An 18,279-nucleotide genomic window follows, 5' to 3' on the forward strand; every position below is an offset into this window, starting at 1 on the left:
ACGACGTGATAATTTAGATCAAGGCACCTAACACCTATGGAGCGGTGTCAATCATGGTGAAGGACCGGCGCTTCTTCTTGTAGATGGAAGGCTGTCCAAGTTGTGCTTGAAGTTCATCCACTTGTTTCTGAAGACGTCTCTACGCCCTCTGAGATGCACGCAGTTCTCCTTTGACTTCATCATCCACTCCCTACATAGCGTGGACATGCTGCACCGTTGCCTCCAGAGTTGGGTTATTCCCTGGTGGAGCCAAAACCTACCAAACACCCTCATGATCATTTCGAGGAAGGAACCTGAAGCGATCCTCCCTCATGGCCTCAAAACGACGACCATGGTAGTGGATGTAGGCATTATGTGCTGCATCCTCCATGCCATCCAAAGCATGGGCTCTCCTGGCAGGGGCATAGTGGACAGTCTCCACCTCATGTCCATTCTTGATATCGTTCCAAGTGGTGACCACTAGCTCTACCTTCCAGAAGGTAGCCTCCAATGGATGTTGGTACTCGGCGCAGTGGTAGCTGATGGAGGCGTGCAAGTCGGGGTAGTAGTCGTCCAGCACGTGAGTGAGGAGAGTGTGGTAGTAGGCTGTCTCTGGAGCTGGCTTGAAGTAGTACTTGCACTTCCAGCCAATCTCCTCGTCCTCCACAGGAACAGCTGGGGAGAGTGCAGGTGTAGGGGAAGTAGCCGTTGACTCCTCAGGTGTAGCTACAACAGGATAGACTGGCACGGCGACTGGTGTAGGAGTAGGTGTAGGCGTTGGTGTAGCCATCTCCTTATCGTCGGAGATGATCACAATCTCCCTCTCCGCCGGTGGGGCACGCGGGGTGAACATGGCACGATAGCCGGCGGTGCTGAGGCGAGCAGTCTTCGGATTATGAGACATCTATAGATTTAAAGTGAGATAGAATTAGAATCAACAATTTTAAATATTAGATTAAGGTATGAAAAGCATAAATATTTTAATAAAATAACAAGAATAAGTCAGTAAGCAAGAAACCAGAGGAGCAAAGATGCTAAAACAACCATTTTCTAACTAGGCTTGCATCCTACAGTCAACACGGCTCTGATACCAATTTGTCACACCCAATTTTAAGGATAAAATTGAATGCACAAAACTCATGTGTGCCCAGGAATCAATCACACACACAAGCTGACAAATTACATAAAGTATCATCACGGTGTCTCATACATCAGAGTTATAATAAAACTTAGTCTTATACATCACAGCGGAAAAAAAATAAAAAGATAATAAAACTCTCGTGGGCGTCATCACAGGGAAGGTCAACTGGTTGTCCACAAGCCTAATAATCCTCCGAGAAATCCTCATACCCGTTGTCATCTGTTACCCAACCGGGATTTTTATCCAGGTAAAGAAAATAAACAAGTGTAAGTACATTCCGTACTTAGCAAGCTAACATGGGGTTATGAAGCTCAAAAAGGATAGACTCTGGTTTACTGCAGTTAGCATTTTTAATAGGTCAAGCTTTTATTCTCAAGTATTCTCAAGTTATGCTTAAGCTCCCATTTAATTCCCATAAGAACATATATCGGGGTCAAGTGTACCATATATCATCTTTGAACAACTTTAAATGATCATCAACAAGTAACCAGTTATTCTGTGAGTTTTCCGGGCCGCTCGTAACCGTGAGCACGGCTGTTATAACAGTTTGTTACCCTCTGCAGAGGTGGTGCACATTCACCGCGAGTCATGATCCCCATATGTCCAGGTTAATTACTCCCATGTCACTACCAAGGTGAGCGGGCAGGGTACACTATGAAGCCATTTCATAGGTTTCCCTAACAAGTTAGGGCCGCTAGGTTTCCTTGGCAGGTAGATGTAGGAACCCCCCTTTCCTATGGCACATATCCATCGCGGCTATACTCATAGGAACAGAGGCAGCCCTATACCCAACGTGGCAAGCCCCATTTGCGCCAAAAAGGTAACCTCTAACTAGCTAGAAAAGATCCTATTACTGAGCTAAAGTTAGAGCCATATGACTCTCCCGGTTGCACTGTCAGTCCCAGCTTTTGCCGATAGATAAGTCCTTATGGAGGGCTAGGAGCAACATGAACAAGGGTCATTTGCACTTTCGCCCTATGGAACAGTTGTTATAAATCATGTTACTCACTTTGTTCCATAGAATCATTCATCATCATGTATATCAAGTTCAGTTAGAGCACTAGCAATCTACCCATATGCATTTAACCCATAGGAGACAAGGAACAGGATAAACAATCACTAGGATGTCCTTACGGGTATCAAAATTAGACACATGCAAATGAGTAGTTGATTTAAAGTGAAATAGGACATCAAGGAAGGCCCATGCTATACTTGCCTTGGTTCACAAACTCGTGCTGGTCCTGCTGGTCGTCGAAGAGTTCTTGGTCTCCAACGTTTTCCTCACCGTCTGAACGCGACCAACACAGCAACATACAACATTCCAAAAGCATTCATGCAAAGCAACATTTCTATCATTAGAACAGTACACCAACAGTATTTAAAACAAGATAAAATGTTTGTAAACATAATCTACGTCTCGCTACGATCACGTCAACACGAAGTTCACGAAAAACGGAGCTAAAATGTGAAAGTTATGATTTAAACGGGTTTTCCTATAGCCATATATTTAATTAAATCTAATCATGAAATGAAAAAGTTCCAAACTTGACTAACAGTAGCTCCAACATGTAGCTTATGAAATTACGAAGCTAACGTGATTTGAATGGATCAATTCGGAGCTAAAACGACAATTTTATAAGCGAAACAGTTCAAATGGCATTTCTGTAAATACTGAAAACGTATTTTTGACTTAAGCCGTGGAGTTTACGCTTTCCAATCGAGATTGCGCATTCGGGGAAATACGCTTTGGGCTGCGGGTTAGGACTTAGAAAAGTCCAGGGACTCTTTTGCAAAACAGCCACGTGAAGGGGTAACTTCTAATCCTGGCCATTGATCTCGCGATGGGCGGTTAGGATCGGCCTGGGGAGGGAAGGCTGGCCAGAACAGTGTCACTGGTGACTAGGGGCCATGGCCGGTGGTGTGAAGGACTCGGTCGCGCGCGGTTAGGGGCTAGGGTTCACCAAATGGACATCCGAGGGCACCGGTGAGCGTGGGGGAAGAAGGGGGGTTGCGACCATGCCAAAAAGGTGACCGGAGGGGAAGGTTGAAGCGGCGGCCGCCATGGCCGACGGCCAAGAGCTTCCCGACCACACTCAAAATGGCCACACAAGCCATCAAACGCCAAAGGAGAAAGTCGGGGAGAGAGAGGAGAGCACGGGGGTCTCACCGCGGGGAAGAAATGGGTCAGAGATGGCTCGGGGAAGGCAGGTCACGGCGGTTCTGATCTCGGCGGACGGTGGGGCTTTTCCGTGCGACGGTGGCGGCCTCCGAAACGCGAGCGAGACAGAAATTGGAGCGGGGAGTGAGAGAGAGACACGCGGGGGCTCGGCTTCGCTTAAAAAGAGGCCGGGGCGCGGGGAGGGTGCTCCCATGACGCGCGACGTGGGCGCGGGTGGCGATTGCGGCCTATGGCTTGACTGGTGCGGCGGTTTCGGAAGGAGGGAGACGGCGCCGATAGGTGGGGCCAGGCGGTCAGCGTCCGGGCACGGGGCGTAGGTGCACGGCAATGGCTGGTGCCCGAGCGGGCCGGCGGGGCTTGCTGGGCCGAGCAAAGCGAGCGGCTGGGCCAGCGGTGCCGGGCTGAGCGGGGAAAGGGGAGAGGGGAGGGCAAACGGGCCGCGGGAAAGGAAAAGGCCATGTGGGCCGAAAGTGAGGAAGGGGAGGAGATAATCATTTTTCCTTTTTATTTTCCAAACAAATTTTCCCAAAAGCATTTTCAAATAATTTTTGAATTCATTTGAACTCTAATCCAAGAACAATCATCACATGAATAAATAGTGCAGCAGCATGTATGCATCAAAAGTTTCTAATCTTATAATTGATTTTAATTCCCCAAAAATTATTAATTTCCTATAATTGAATGCACACTTATTAACATAATTAAATCAAATTTACTTATTTTAAAAGAATGAAAAGTTTTGGGTGTTACAGAAGAGGAACGTTTAACAGTCTTTGCTTCGGCCCTTTGCTTGTACTTGTCATAGCTGGCGTTGATAGCGCCATCTCCATCGGCGTATTTGTTGATGAGGTTGAACATCTTCTTAGCGCTTGTGATGGCCTTTCTGTTGATTTCTCGAATGAGGCTCCCATCTTTGATCCCCTCATGATGGCATTGACCACTTTGTATGTTTTTGTGGGACAATGTTGTTGACATTTCTTAGCATCGCTACTAAGAACAGAGTTGAATCCAGTCCCTGGCAACGGCGCCAGAGATGCTTGTTGTTATTTATTAACTGGTCACTTGTTTAAGTAGCTACCTAATGTTGTTGACATTTCTTAACATCACTTTTGCTAAGTTGTCATCCCTAACTATGATGCCAGAAATACTTGTTGGTACTTTATAGTGTCACCTCTTGAATGACACTAAGAAGTACGTAAGTATTTTATTGTGACTAGAAAGAATGCAAATATGTATATGAAGGGATCTGCAAGCGCACAGATAATTTACCATTGTAGCATTTCACTCAGGAGTATTTTAGGTCTCGTTATTTATACTTTTACCATAGGGAAGGACTAGTGGATGGAATATATTAATAACTTATACATATGATGGAGAGATAAACCATAACCATTACTCTACTCACAACAAGGGTAAGTCAAGAGATAAATATATATGAATGGTAAATGATAAATGATATTGATCACTCAGAGTACTCCTTTCTATGGCATTAGCATGACTAAGTAGATATCAGAGAGATAATTCCTAAATCATTCTTAACTACAAGTCAAAGCATACTATGATTAGTGCAATTATACTTAATAGTCATGGCTAAGATCAACTCCATATCTACACATAAGAGATATTACTAAGGAAGACAAGAACAAAGCATGACTTCCTTCATAACTAGATCCTACTTGACCTATATTCAAGGAGTGGACTACAAAGGACTCAATGGGAGTGTCACTTCCATGATCTACCACATGGCCCAGAATAATGGGTGCATCTGCATGTAAACAATGTATAAGCACCATGCTTACACAACGTCGACCACTCACCCCGTGTACTTTAGAGCAAGCACTATACAAACTTATGCTTGAACATAAAGACAATCTAGCTATACTAAGCATATAATCAAAGTAGACGATGAACATGATAACTAGGAACATGAATAATATTGAGAATAATGTCATATCAATTATGGCAAACATATGAATAATGAAAGATACAAAAGATGATACAAGGGGTTATACCAAGCCATGCTCTTGACAAGATCAAGAATCCAAGCGAAGCTTGACTCCCTCTAGATCTAACCTAGCTAGCTATGCCCTAGAATATTGTGGAGCTCTGAGGTTCTTCTTAGATTAGGGGTTCTGGATGATGACTTGATCAATTATTAGGGTTATGCCAGGGGGTGCTAGGGGTTGGTATATATAGGGGAGATCATCAATCCTATGCCCTCGGATCAAACCGACTTGAAAGAACGGCGTAGATGTGCAAACCCTAAGGCGGTGGAGAACCAACTTCACATGGATGGGCTGCCATGTGGGCCTAGGGGTCCGATCGACCTGCAGGTGGGGCCAGTTGGCCCTACCTATCTGCCTCTCACGGTCTTCTTCGTTGGTTTGCCTTCTAGTGTCATCTAAAACCTTCTAGAGTAGTTCTCATCACGGATAATTGTGATTAAATTTAACATTTGGGTCTACCTTGATGGTTTTCTAGATAAACCCTGCTGAAAACACGGATTCACCAAAACTTGTGGAATTTGTTAGTTTAAACCCCCTAAACCTATGTTGGTGATCATTTTCATGCCCTTATTCAAGTTATATTGATGGTTTATGATGGGTGTTAACTACTATCAACAAACTCCCTTAAGCTTAACCTTTGCTTGTCCCTGAGCAATGCTAAACTCAGCAATGGAATAGGAGTTTTAAGATTTTGAAAACATTGTAGCAACTCCTTCAAAGTACACATGCGTTCAAACTAGAATTCTCCTCTAGATTAGAATAAACTATTCTGACTTTCAAACTTACCCATATTACCTTCAACCATGGGGCTTCTTAGCCTTCACTTAGGTCTTGAGCAATTGAAAGACAAAACAATTAAGTCAAGCACTATGTCTCAAGTTCTTCGCTCAACCATTATTCTAGAGTTGTTATAGGTTTTCAAAATAAAACTCAGAGCTTCCTTTGTATGACACTCTCAAGTCTCTCAAAATATGTGGCATTTGTGGATCCTCACCAAGGCAATGGTGATGTTATGCCTTTCTCTTCTTACAACTAAGGCTTATGTGGAGCTTATAGGAGTGGAAATAACATGAAAGAGCATACTTGCAATACATATATTGTAAAGTCAAACCTCGGATCCAAAGAGAGTTGAGTCATACAATCAAATCAAGATTTGCATGTGTATGGATGTATGGTGGACATATATGGTGGCCAACCTAATTCTACTGTGCTCCTTGAAAACATATCTCTCTTTTGAAACTTGGAAATATCTTTGCAAGAAAACATGGGCCATCTTATTCATCTCTCTTTTTTAGGCGGGCATCAGAGTACCTATTGTTTTAGATATCTCGGACACTTGTCCATTTTTTCAATTCTCTCTCCTTTTCTTCTTTTTTTATGAATAACTTTTGCATAGCACATGCTTCTTTTCGGCAACAAAACTTTTGAGAGATAGCAACAAGAACTTGGAGCATTTATTTGGTGGATGAAAAACCTATCAAGAATATTTTTGGTGTTTACTCCTAGTGTAAGAGTGAAACATTTTGGGTGGATCTAAATGGAATGGAATGCTTTTCCGCTTACCCTAGTGTAGGAGTAGTGCATATGTGGGTGGTGTGTATGTGATTTTGAATTTAAGAGCATGACAAACCTCTCATAAGGGTCAACAAAGCTTGACTAAACTCAATGCAAAACAAGCAGCATATAAGTGAAAGTTTTCCTAGTCTAAATAATATATATGGCTCTGGTAGGAATTCAAGCTTTGTCATACAGGAACTCATCATGTAGCATTTTTATGTTTTTCAAAAGAAATCTTTAGAACTTTAGTATCACTTAAAACAAGATAAACAGCAGCTCAGACCTTCTCATATCGTATCCATCAATCACCTAGACTTAGATCAAACATATGCTACCCACGAGTTTCAAGTTTAGAGTAAATTCTTATATCAAAGTAGTTTTATCCAAAACTCAGGAGAATTCAAGGCTAAAACTAAGTACTTTAAAGGAATTACAATAGAGCAACTATTCATTATTTCCATTCAAGAGATTATCTTTAGAGTCCATATTATTTAATTCAGCTCTTAAAGATCAAACTTAAAGAAAACTAGACACACACTTTTTATTTGGTTTTCATTTTTAGATCACACATTACTATTCTATATATCTAACTCAAAGATAAGTTTTTATTTTATTTTTTTAGTTATGCATCTTTTTATGACTTATAAATAGTAAAACAAAAGGGAAAGAAATACTTATCTAGATACACGGGGATGCCGTTCCCCAAGCTAGTTGTTCAAACTTGTACTTCACAGAGCGGGTTCGCTAGCGGATGTATTTCTCGTCCATTAGGAAGTTGGGTTCTTGATAAGGATGCACTCCTGGTGGAGCAAGATGAAGATGACCCGATGAACTTGCTCGTGTCCATCCTGCAAAAATTTCAACAAGAACAACCAAACTCATGGAACAAATTAGAATAAAAGGGTTTGCGGTCAGTCGTCCAGGGGTTAGTTGTTCTGGGGATTAGATCTTGAATTGGCAGAATTTTAGCAGGATGTCTTTTTAATATTTGTTTGGATTTTATGATATAATATAACTAGATGTATGTATGGTATTTTTATTTTTATGCCACCACGGTGAATATTCTTGTGGGGTTTTACACTCCATAAAAATTATTCACAAGGGGCTTAAGATTTTATAATGTAGTGATAAAACTTTTATTTTCTAATTGCAATGTAAATGCAGAAAAGTAAATATGCTAAAGTGAAAATAATTCATGCAATGCTAAAAAGTTAATATGGATAACTACCGATTTTACCTCCTGGCGAGGGTTTGAATTTCTAAGTCCTCCAGGCAGCACTCTTCTCTAGTCTTGTTCGTTCTTCAATTGCATGAATCGGCCCTGGAGATAGTGACCTTGATGGTTACACCTCCTGTGATGGTCACTCTGATGATGATGCCACCTTTTCTTTCTAGACCTACTTGGTCTGTGGATTTGACTTCAACATGGTAGGTTCATTCTTCACAACTTCTTCATCTTCATCTTTATTCTTTGGGGATTGATTCCTTCACCATTGGGATGATTGGCATCTTGTCTTGGTTTATAAGTGGTATAACTATTGAAATAGCAACGTACCTTTTGTCTAGGGAATTGGAAGTGGATTTGCCCTGATCCAATGTAGATGATCGCATTTGTAGTGTTGAGGAACGGTCTTCCAAGGATGATAGGTACATCTTCTTCTTCTTCTCCCATATCCAAAATCATGAAGTTGGCAGGGACATAGTGATCTTGTATTTTTACCATGATGTCTTTTGCTATTCCATCTTAAAATTGGATTGATTGGTCCGCCATCTGCAATTGCATATATGTAGGGAACAATGGTTTGTCACCAAACAAATAGTCATATGTTACCTTGGACATTATGTTGACACCCGATCCGATGTCACAAAAGGTGTTGTGGAAGATTCTTTGTCCAATTGTACACTCGATTGTCGGTATGCCAGGGTCTTCTTTCTTGGCAAGGAATGGCGAAGTGAGGAGGTGGTCATACTCTATTCGAAGTGTATTGATCATCTTGACTGATTCTTCTTGTGGCTGCCTAGCCCTGTTCTTCCTTCTTCGATTGTTTATTTTCTTGGTCACTTTTGTCTCTTCAGGCAAGTACACCTTTTGTGGATGACTAGGAGAGTGGTGTATACGATTCTTGAAAGTAAATTTCTCCTTTCTATCCTTGATTATAAAATAGATCTTGGCACTATTCACATAAATGATGGCTTTTGTGGTGCTTAGGAAAGGCCGGCCCAAAATAATGGGTGCCCTTACATCTCCACCTATTTTCAAAACCACAAAATATGCGGGTACATACGATTGTCCAACTTGTACATAGATATCTTCAAGAATTCCCTTGGGGTAGCAGAATGACTGATCTACAAGCTACAAGTGCATATTTGTGCACAACAGAGTATCTCTGTTAATTTTATCATAAATTACCTTTGGCATGATGTTGACACTTGCTCCGAAGTCACAGATAGCTTCTTGGAAAATGTAAGGTCCAATAGCTATGGGGATGACAGGTTTTCCTAGATCTCCTTTCTTGATAGGCAAGGAATAATCCTCCCATCTTCCTATCGATTGTTCTATGTAGCATCCTACAGCATTGTGAATAACAATAAGGTTTGCAGTTTCGAGATCTTCTGGTTGCCTCGGAATCTTACCTTTGTCGGTAGAAGGAACAACAACTGTCAGCTGAGCTATTTGTGATTCTATCATTTTGTTAAAGCTATGCTGGTTTTTAATGGCTAAGGAGAAACTATCCATTCTATTATTTATGTTTTCTAAATTTTATCATTGGAAGCTAGTTTTCTAGATAAGCCCTCCATATTTTTAGCTTGCCCAGAAGCTAAATCTATTAAAGATGGTTGATTATTGAAATTATTGTAATTATTACCTTGGTAGTTTGGCCTCTGTTGCTGATTCCATCCTTGATTCTGTTGATGAAGTTCACATCCTCATGGATTTTAGGACAGTTGTTCCCTAAATGCCTAGTGTTTCCACATTCTTCACAAGTCATGCGGGAATCATGAATGTGCATGACTTCTTTCTTTTCATTGGCTCGCTCTTCAAGCCTCATCATCAGCAGGTCCATCTTGGTAGATAGCATGTCTACCTCCTTGAGTTGATGCATACCTCCACCTCTCTTGTGGGCTGAAGACGTTCTTCATTCCAACCTTGGTTGGAGGCCATCTTCTCCACGAGAGCTGTTGTTTGTGCGATTGTGAGTGACAAAAATGCACCTCCAGCAGCAGCATCCATATTCTCATGGGTGATGTTTTCAACCCATGGTAGAAAGTCTGCATGAGTAGCCAATCCTCCATCCCATGGTGGGGACATCCTAAAATGTAGTTTTGGAAGCGTTCCCATGCCTCAAGGATAGATTCATCATGTTACTGCTAAAAACTTGAGATTCTTCCATGCAGAGCATTGGTCTTGCCTGTAGGAAAGAACTTTGCTAGGAAGGCACTGGAGCAGTTCTCCCATGTAGTATTTCTATCTTTGTTGGCATAGAACCATTGCTTCACCTTCCCCAAAAGTGAAAATGGGAAGAGGCAAAGTAATCTGGCATCTCTGGTAACTCCTTTGATGGTGAAAGTGCTACAGATCTCTAGGAAGTGTTGGAGATGACCACTCGCATCTTCATGTGCCTTTCCACAAAACTAGCTAGCTTGCACCATATTGATGAGAGCTAGCTTCAGCTCAAAAGCATTTTCTCTGATGTTGATCGCCGGTCCAGTATGGATGTTGATCGTAGTTGGAACAGAGAATTCATAAAGAGTCTTGTCAGCCATGGCTTCAAAAACTGGTGTTAAGCTCTGCCTTATCTGGTTGTCTTCTGATTCTAAAGCTAAAACTTTCTTAAGTTTAGCTTTAGTCCTCCTGAGTAGTGCTTCTAGATTTCAATGTAGTTTGTTGGAAGGTCAAAGCTGGTCATACATTACCCTGCATAAGATAGAAAAGTAGATAGAACAAGGGTAAGCCTGTTTGAGTAGGGGTATATGGTTTCCTCGATCACATCAATAAGTAAAAGTTTATCAATATTCCTTCTTGCCTAGCTACCTTCCCCGGCAACTGCGCCAGAAATGCTTGTTGACATTTCTTAGCATCACTGTTGGTACTTCTTAGCATAAGCGAAAGAATCCACAAGCACATGGATATACCGTCATAGCACTTCACCCGAAAGTATTCCGGATATCATATTTTCCCAAAGGAACAGATGTGTAAATCCTCTTAGCTAGTTCACCCAAGATAACAAGAAGAAAGATAGCTCGGGTAGTGAGGTTTTCTAATGATAGAAACCTAAGTTAACATAGCTTTACCACTATAGACTTACTTCAGGCACCGGATAACACTTGGTCTGCCAAGCGTTGCTGGACTACAGCTCTATGCCTTACCTAGATGTGGGGGATTACAAGGGACAGATAGGGCTATCACCACCTACCGCCTACCCCTTCAACCATAGAGTACGAGGCAAACGAAGGTGGTCTTTAGCCTAGACACCATGTCTATGCTATCAACTACTACTCTAGCGTGCATGCAAGGGTTATCCATCTTTATTAGGGCCCTTCTACTACAGTATCCATCATGGGGACGGATGATGAACCCGCAAGAATATAGTGATCAAAGATAACTTTTCTTAAGAATTCAGCACCAAAGATAAACACAAACCTTATACTTCAAGTAGTATTCGGTATGTTGAGGTAAAAGTGTAGAGGGAGGCACTCCGTCCACTCAATGTACAAGGGATGCCAAGTACAAGAAGTAGAGGTAGCCAACACTCTAGTACTCCTCCAACTCTTAGCTCACTCACTCCCTATTCTAATTCTAGCTAAAGCCTAGGTAGGAATGAAGCTCTTCTTCTCTTCTTGCTCTCTTGTTGTGTGTTGATGATGAATGTGAGGAGGGGGTCTTCTTATATAGCTTGAGGAGGTCAGTTTGCTCATGTATTTTAGGGAAGCACCCATGCAACCGACCTCCTAGTGCACTAATTGAATCACATATAGAAGCTGGGGCTAGATGGTGCTAGGGGCAGTGCGCCCGCACTAGGCCTGGCCTGTCTTGCCACTACCTTCATGTGGTTGGTTCTTGAGTGGACTTGGGCCACTCCTACGCTGGTGCCTAGCCCAGATTTGGAGTTTGGGTCGGCTTTGCTTGTATTTTGCTTGAATGTGCCTTCTCGGTTGCGCATTTTAGTGTGTTTTCATGTGTTGCCCTGCAAAACATATATGTACCAAAACTCGTGGGGAATATGGGTCGAAAAGGCCTAATTCTAAGTTTTGTTCTTCACATTTTTGTTTAAATGTTGGTAGTAAAATTGTGAGTTAAGTATCTCCAACAAGCTCCCCCACACTTAGTCCTTTTCTCGTCCATGAGTAAAGTTCTTAAGGACTAAGCAGGTTCATCTCCTTGATTTGAAATCTATATACAAGTTATTCCAAGCTTCACCTAAACATGTGAACTTGCAAGTGTCTACCAAATTATCTTGGGTAATTGAAAAATGGAATAGCTTGGATTCACATTTTCTCACTCTATTCCTGCTCAGAAACTTGGGTTTTTGTATGGTTTTGAAAATATAAAGATAGCTTTTGTTTCTTGAATGATTCTCTCAAGTCACTCAAATATGTAAGTGGTTCCTCACCAAGGAATATGTTGAATGTTTGCCTTCTCTTTAATCATCCTACTGCTAAAAGGTTATATGGAGCTTTGGGTAGGGATTAAAATTTGAGGCACACTTTCCTTGCATATTTTGTAAAGTCAAAATTTGGACCTCACCAGAGAGAAGCGTCATACTCTTAGATCAAAATTGTATGAGTGTGTGGAATTTGGTAGAACTATACTCCTCTATTTGATATGATATCTTTCTCTAGCTTTTATTTGGAAACAAGGCTAGCTTATTTTCTTATGAGCCTTCATGTGCCCATATGTTTTTTAACATCTTGGGACCTTCATGTGTCCCCATTTTTTTCAATATTTTGGGACCGTCATGTGTCCTTTTTTTCAATTCTTTTTTGCATAGCCTTTTTGTCTCTTTCTAGAAATATGCTAGGGAGATTGCAGGGGTATAACCCCCGATACCCACAGGGCTGCACATGGGCTGAGCCGCTAGGGGAGGCCCAACTCATGAGACCACACAGGGGCCACACCACCAGTTGAGGCCCAGCATGCAAGATGACACCGTGCAAAGTACGGCGTAAGTCAGTGTGCCTTGCAAGGCTGTGTGAAGATCCTCGGTGATCTAGGAAATCTGCTCGGATATGCTAGATTACCATGATATCTGTGACTTCCTATCTTGTACACTAACCAGGGTAGAAATAATTGATCTATAACCCTACCCCTCAAGCTATATAAGGCGGGTAGGGACCCCCTCATTTTCATCTGAACACACGCAATGCAATCCACAAAGACACAGAACGTAGGGTATTACGTCAAGCTGATAGCCCGAACCTGTCTAATTCGCTGTCTCTTGCATTTTGTGTCACCATCTGGTTTCCACACGCGCACTATAACACCCTAGTGTTAAGCTTGCTCTTTGCACTTGCATTTGCATGAGCATAAGCATCACCCATTCATTCATGAGCATTAGCATATGAAATTTCATTTCATTTACTCTATGTTATCACATGTGATACTTAATTATACATGTATATGCTTGTGATCATTGCTTGGCTAATGTAAGTGATTGTTGTTTGGTCACTAAAACACCTTTGACACACTTAGGATGAAAAATGGAACCAAGTTTATATTCATGAGTTGGTCAAAAAATGCTTGTAAGTGTAGGTATCACTAGAAATGTCTTTCTTAAGTTGATTGTTTGACCTAACTTGACTAATTAGTTAGAGAGCTTGCATGGTAGTGGGCCCTAAATAAAAGTTGTAGTTCATGTCATTTAGAACAAACTTTGTTTAAGGGCCAAGAGCTAAATTAGTACCTAAGTTTGTCAATAGTGCTCACAATTTTCAATTTGCTGTTGTTTTGTAACTCAAAATTTTTTTCTAAGTCCTAGACTGTTTACAGTTTTCATGTACCTACTTTTGGTGATTTTTAGTTTGAAAACCATTTTGAATTAGACAAAACTGCTTTAAGGAAAGTTGTAGTACTCACATAGCTCTACAATTTCTATTAGTGGACTTTTTGCTAAGTCGATCTGGATTAGGAGATATAGAGGTGCAAAGTTAGCTCATCAGATGGTCTGATCGGCACTTAGTCGATTTCAAAACCGGCCATCGTGGCTGACCAGCGCCAGGGATCGCCCACCGAGTGGAGCCATGCGCTTGCCATGTCCTCACATCGCCATGTCAAGAGGGACAACAGGCTAGGCGTGACCTCACCCACACTCAATCTCGCCCTCACTCTCTTTCTCCCTTGCTCATGCCACTAGAGCAAGCCATCGCACCACATCATCACCGCCGCACCTTCACCGGCCGAGCATGCCACCATCATAGCACCACCACCCAATCTATCTCACACATAGCTCCGCCGTTACCTACTCCACCTCCCCAAGCAGCTAGCACCACCATTCGAGCTCAGGTGAGGCCACATGCACTGCCGTCATCGCCGCCATGGTCGCAGTGCACCATCGAGCTCGAGCTCGCCTGTGGTCGGCCCCAACTAGTGCCTCTCCGACCTCCCTATCCCTTGGTTTGTCTTAGCCATAGGTCCTAGAAGCTAGTGCCACAGCTTATTGAACCACTACCGCCTCACCAGGGGAAGAACATGTGTCCACCGACGTGAGCTGAGAGCGCCGCAGCCATGCACGCCACCGTGGCCATGCTTGCTTCGTCTTCTTCCTCTCTCGCTTTTAGGCATTAGGGCTTAGCCTTAGGATGGTGATGCTCAAAAGGAAGATGGATGACCAATGCCATCAGTTGGCTCACCAAAATGCTGCAGCGCCGCCATCGCGCCGCGTCGCCATGCACACGGCCGTGCCTCACTGGTGCATCCTAGAGCCATAACCCTAACCCTAGATCTTTGCCGACCACCCAGGAAGCTAACCTAGGCCGTAGCTGCTGATGCCATGGACGGAAATGGCCGGAGCACCACTGCGCCATGCTGTCGTCTGTCATTGCCGCTACCGCCCTAGCTAGAGGCTGTAATAGCTCCAACCACCTACACCGTTGAGTGTGGAGTGACAAGAGGAGGCAAGTGGTGAAGACCACATCGCTGGAGACCTCGCCGTCGGCAAGCTTCACGCCGGTCAACCGCGCAGTGACAAGAGGAGGCAAGTGGTATATGCTAAAAATGTGATCCTAATTTTAATAGTCTTGTTTTGACAAGTTGTAGCTAGGAAAATTATGAAACCCCCAGTTGACATGCTTGGGATATGATTTCTTATTTTGGCTTAATTAAATGCTAGTTCTTGTGAAATTAATTATGGTAGATTTATGTAACCTATGGACATAAATTAATTTTCACAGTATACTGGTGTTATAAGGAATGTAAGAAAAATAGTAAATCTATTGCTTGACACTTTTCACTATGCTAAGTATATTTAAGTGGCTATAAAGCTTGTAACTTGTCATTTTTGTAGAGATTGTTGTACTTATCCAAATGACATGAAATTTTAACAGTTCTTGAGAGTATGTATGAGCTGCTGTAATTTTTTCCAGAATTTTCTGTGCCCTAGAAGTAGCAGTTCCAATTTTCATCCAAATTAAATAAATTAATAAAGGCTTATATACAATTGAATTAGGTCCAACCATTATACCTTTCAACATGTTGGTGATGTATATAATATGTTGGTACCGTTGGTTGTGACCAATTTTGATTGGGTGTATGCAATTATATATTTATTGCTCTATAATCCAATTGCATCTAGTTCTTGAATTGTTTGCTTTGTATTAGCATGATGGTTATTAAATTAGATGATTACGCTAATTAAGATAAGTTGTTAGCTACAGGTGATAGACATCTTAATGATGACGAACAACTCTATCTTAGGTTGCTAAAACATGGTGAGTGTATGTTGCTTTACTAGAGAGGAGATATGCACCTACTTAGTAAACTAAAAGTTATCTACTAGAGAAGAGATATGCGCTTACTCAAATAAAGCAAAGTAATCTTGCCATCATCTTGTTATGTTGTTGCTAAAATGTATATGCATTTCTTCATACCATACTTACACTTCATCCCTTGTGCATTCGCTATATTTATCTATACCTTCATACATATAGGATCACGAGAGGGGATAACGCTTCTAGAATTTGAGGCCATAGAATAGGAGGACCAGTAGGAGATCCAGCAGCCAGTAGCTTTAGAAGGTGAAGAATCGGTCCTGGAAGATTTACCTGAGTGCTCGGACCATAAGCCCTCGTCTTACTTGAAAGGCAAGCCCCGGAGCATTATAAGCCTCCTATGTTTTACAAATATCAATTTGAGTCCTCTATGTGTGATGCATTAGGTTATAGGAGTTGATTGGAAACACTTGATGCATATAATTTCCTTGTCCAGAAATATATCTTGAACCCTGTGTAGGTCCGGGATCGAATATATGCTTAGCCATGCTTAGCTCGGTAGAAGTCAGGTGATCTCCTATCACCTGTGAGATGTAGGTCGATGTCTGGTCATGGTTGGCTATATTTGCTATCGTGGAAAAGAACCATGTGATGATGTAAATGGAGGCCAGGCAGAGTCTAGGTTGTAGGTTGACACTTGTGATTCCGTCTAAGCCACTTAAGGACCGCAGCGTTGGAGGCCCTCTTGTCATTTTGAATGCATGCCTCTCACTTAGCTGGCCGGATAACTCGCTCTAACCCCAAAGCCGAGTAGCTCAACTCAGGCCAAAAGTTGTTTCTGTAAGAGTGCACACTCTAGATGGTAGTAAGGATGTGCGGGGAGCCAGATGTGAGCCCAAGGGTAGGCTAGGCCTGACCGTCCTGGCAGCTAGTTGTCCCTAGTTATGCAGCGCTGATTGAACCCACGACATGTGTACCTGAGTTGTACCAAAGGTGACCTAAGACTTCCTTGGCGTAGGTATGTCTGGTTTGTGTTCGGAATACTGCCCAGCTGGTTGCAATCGATTCAAATCGCCATCTCTCCCGGATAGTGAGAAACTAGACGGAGCCCCTTCATCATAGTAATTTGATGGAATGTGATGGTTATGAGGAACATGCAAATATTACATCGGATATGGTTACTATTGTTTGCTTCATCTTAAATCAAGTGATTGCTCTAGTACAGGTGCCAACCTAGACATGCTTAATTTTAATAGGTATAACTTGCTGCTAGAATAACTAATCGGATCAAGATATATATTACTTCCACTTTTATGCAAAATGTTGTCAAGCCAGCCCCACTTATAAAGCCTTGCATGATCCTTGGTGTCACTTTCTTTTTGGTTTATGACGGGTAAGTCTAGCCGAGCACCCTCTCATACTCAGCGTTTATTTCCCACTTGTTGCAGATGGTACTATATACCATGGGTACTGCAAGAATTGCTTCTCTTCCACCACGGATGAGGAGTAAGGCCATGGGCAAGGCTCTTCTATGTTGTCTTACCTATGATGCTTTTGTTGGACTCGATCACAAACTGGCATGTATTTGAACAAGTGTGTGTAATGTTGGTTTTAAAACTATATTGCTTCCGCTATTGTAGTTAAACTTGGTATTGTAATAACTATATTTGAACTCCAATTTATGTTGAATTACTTGAGAACTTATGTAACATGTGGCTTATATGTTGAATCATGTATGATCTTGGTTGTATGTTGGATTATTTGAGATCGTTCGTGATACTCGATGGACTACCGGGTTTATATGGGCTCAAGTATGATAGTGTGATCGCTCCGGTGGTTGCCATTATACTTGTGCTCTTATAAATTGGTCGGTTCTGCCACAACTGGTATTGGAGCAAGATTCAACATTATTTGCCATATGTGTATTTAAAACAAAGGTTTTTGTTTACAAAACCAGTTTTGGCAACTTATAGTTATATATATTGGTGTTCCAATCTAAAATTTAAATCTAAAGTGTGCCAGTGATCATTTCCTTTATGCCCAGTTAAGGATTTCAAGTGGTTAGTAAGTACTAACTTTGGGGGTTTACTTCTTGCAATTTTCTTTCGTTGTCCATACGACGTGCTATTGTATGGATGCCATTCACTTGAATGGTAATGTATGGATCAATATATCTCTACATCCCGGTAAGTTGATGAGTGGCATGACCGCAAGATGTGAGCGTGCGGTCTATGGGGAGAGGTAATTTTGATACTGAAGTATATATATATATATCATATATATACGGAAGTATTTAATTGTATGCTAGTTTTGATACGACTATATATACATATTTATATGTATGTATGGGATGTATTTACTTTCGGGTACCTTTGATATGGAAGTATATATATGGAAGTATTTAGCTTGCAACTTAGGGACCAGATTTTCATTTTAGCATATATATAATTGTGGGGTTGGGCTGAAATAAAATTCTTCTATAGGTACACTAA

The 18,279-nt window shown here is 41.8% G+C and overlaps 1 non-coding gene across 1 annotated transcript; it reads left to right on the forward strand.

Moving 5' to 3' along the window:
- The first annotated feature begins 10,154 nt into the window (after positions 1-10,154).
- On the forward strand, positions 10,155-10,263 carry LOC136530000 (small nucleolar RNA R71). Its single transcript, XR_010777511.1, has one exon. It is a non-coding gene; the product is annotated as a small nucleolar RNA R71 (small nucleolar RNA).
- The last annotated feature ends 8,016 nt before the right edge of the window (positions 10,264-18,279 follow it).

This window comes from Miscanthus floridulus, chromosome 19 (assembly GCF_019320115.1).
Source record: "Miscanthus floridulus cultivar M001 chromosome 19, ASM1932011v1, whole genome shotgun sequence".
NCBI lineage: Eukaryota > Viridiplantae > Streptophyta > Magnoliopsida > Poales > Poaceae > Miscanthus > Miscanthus floridulus.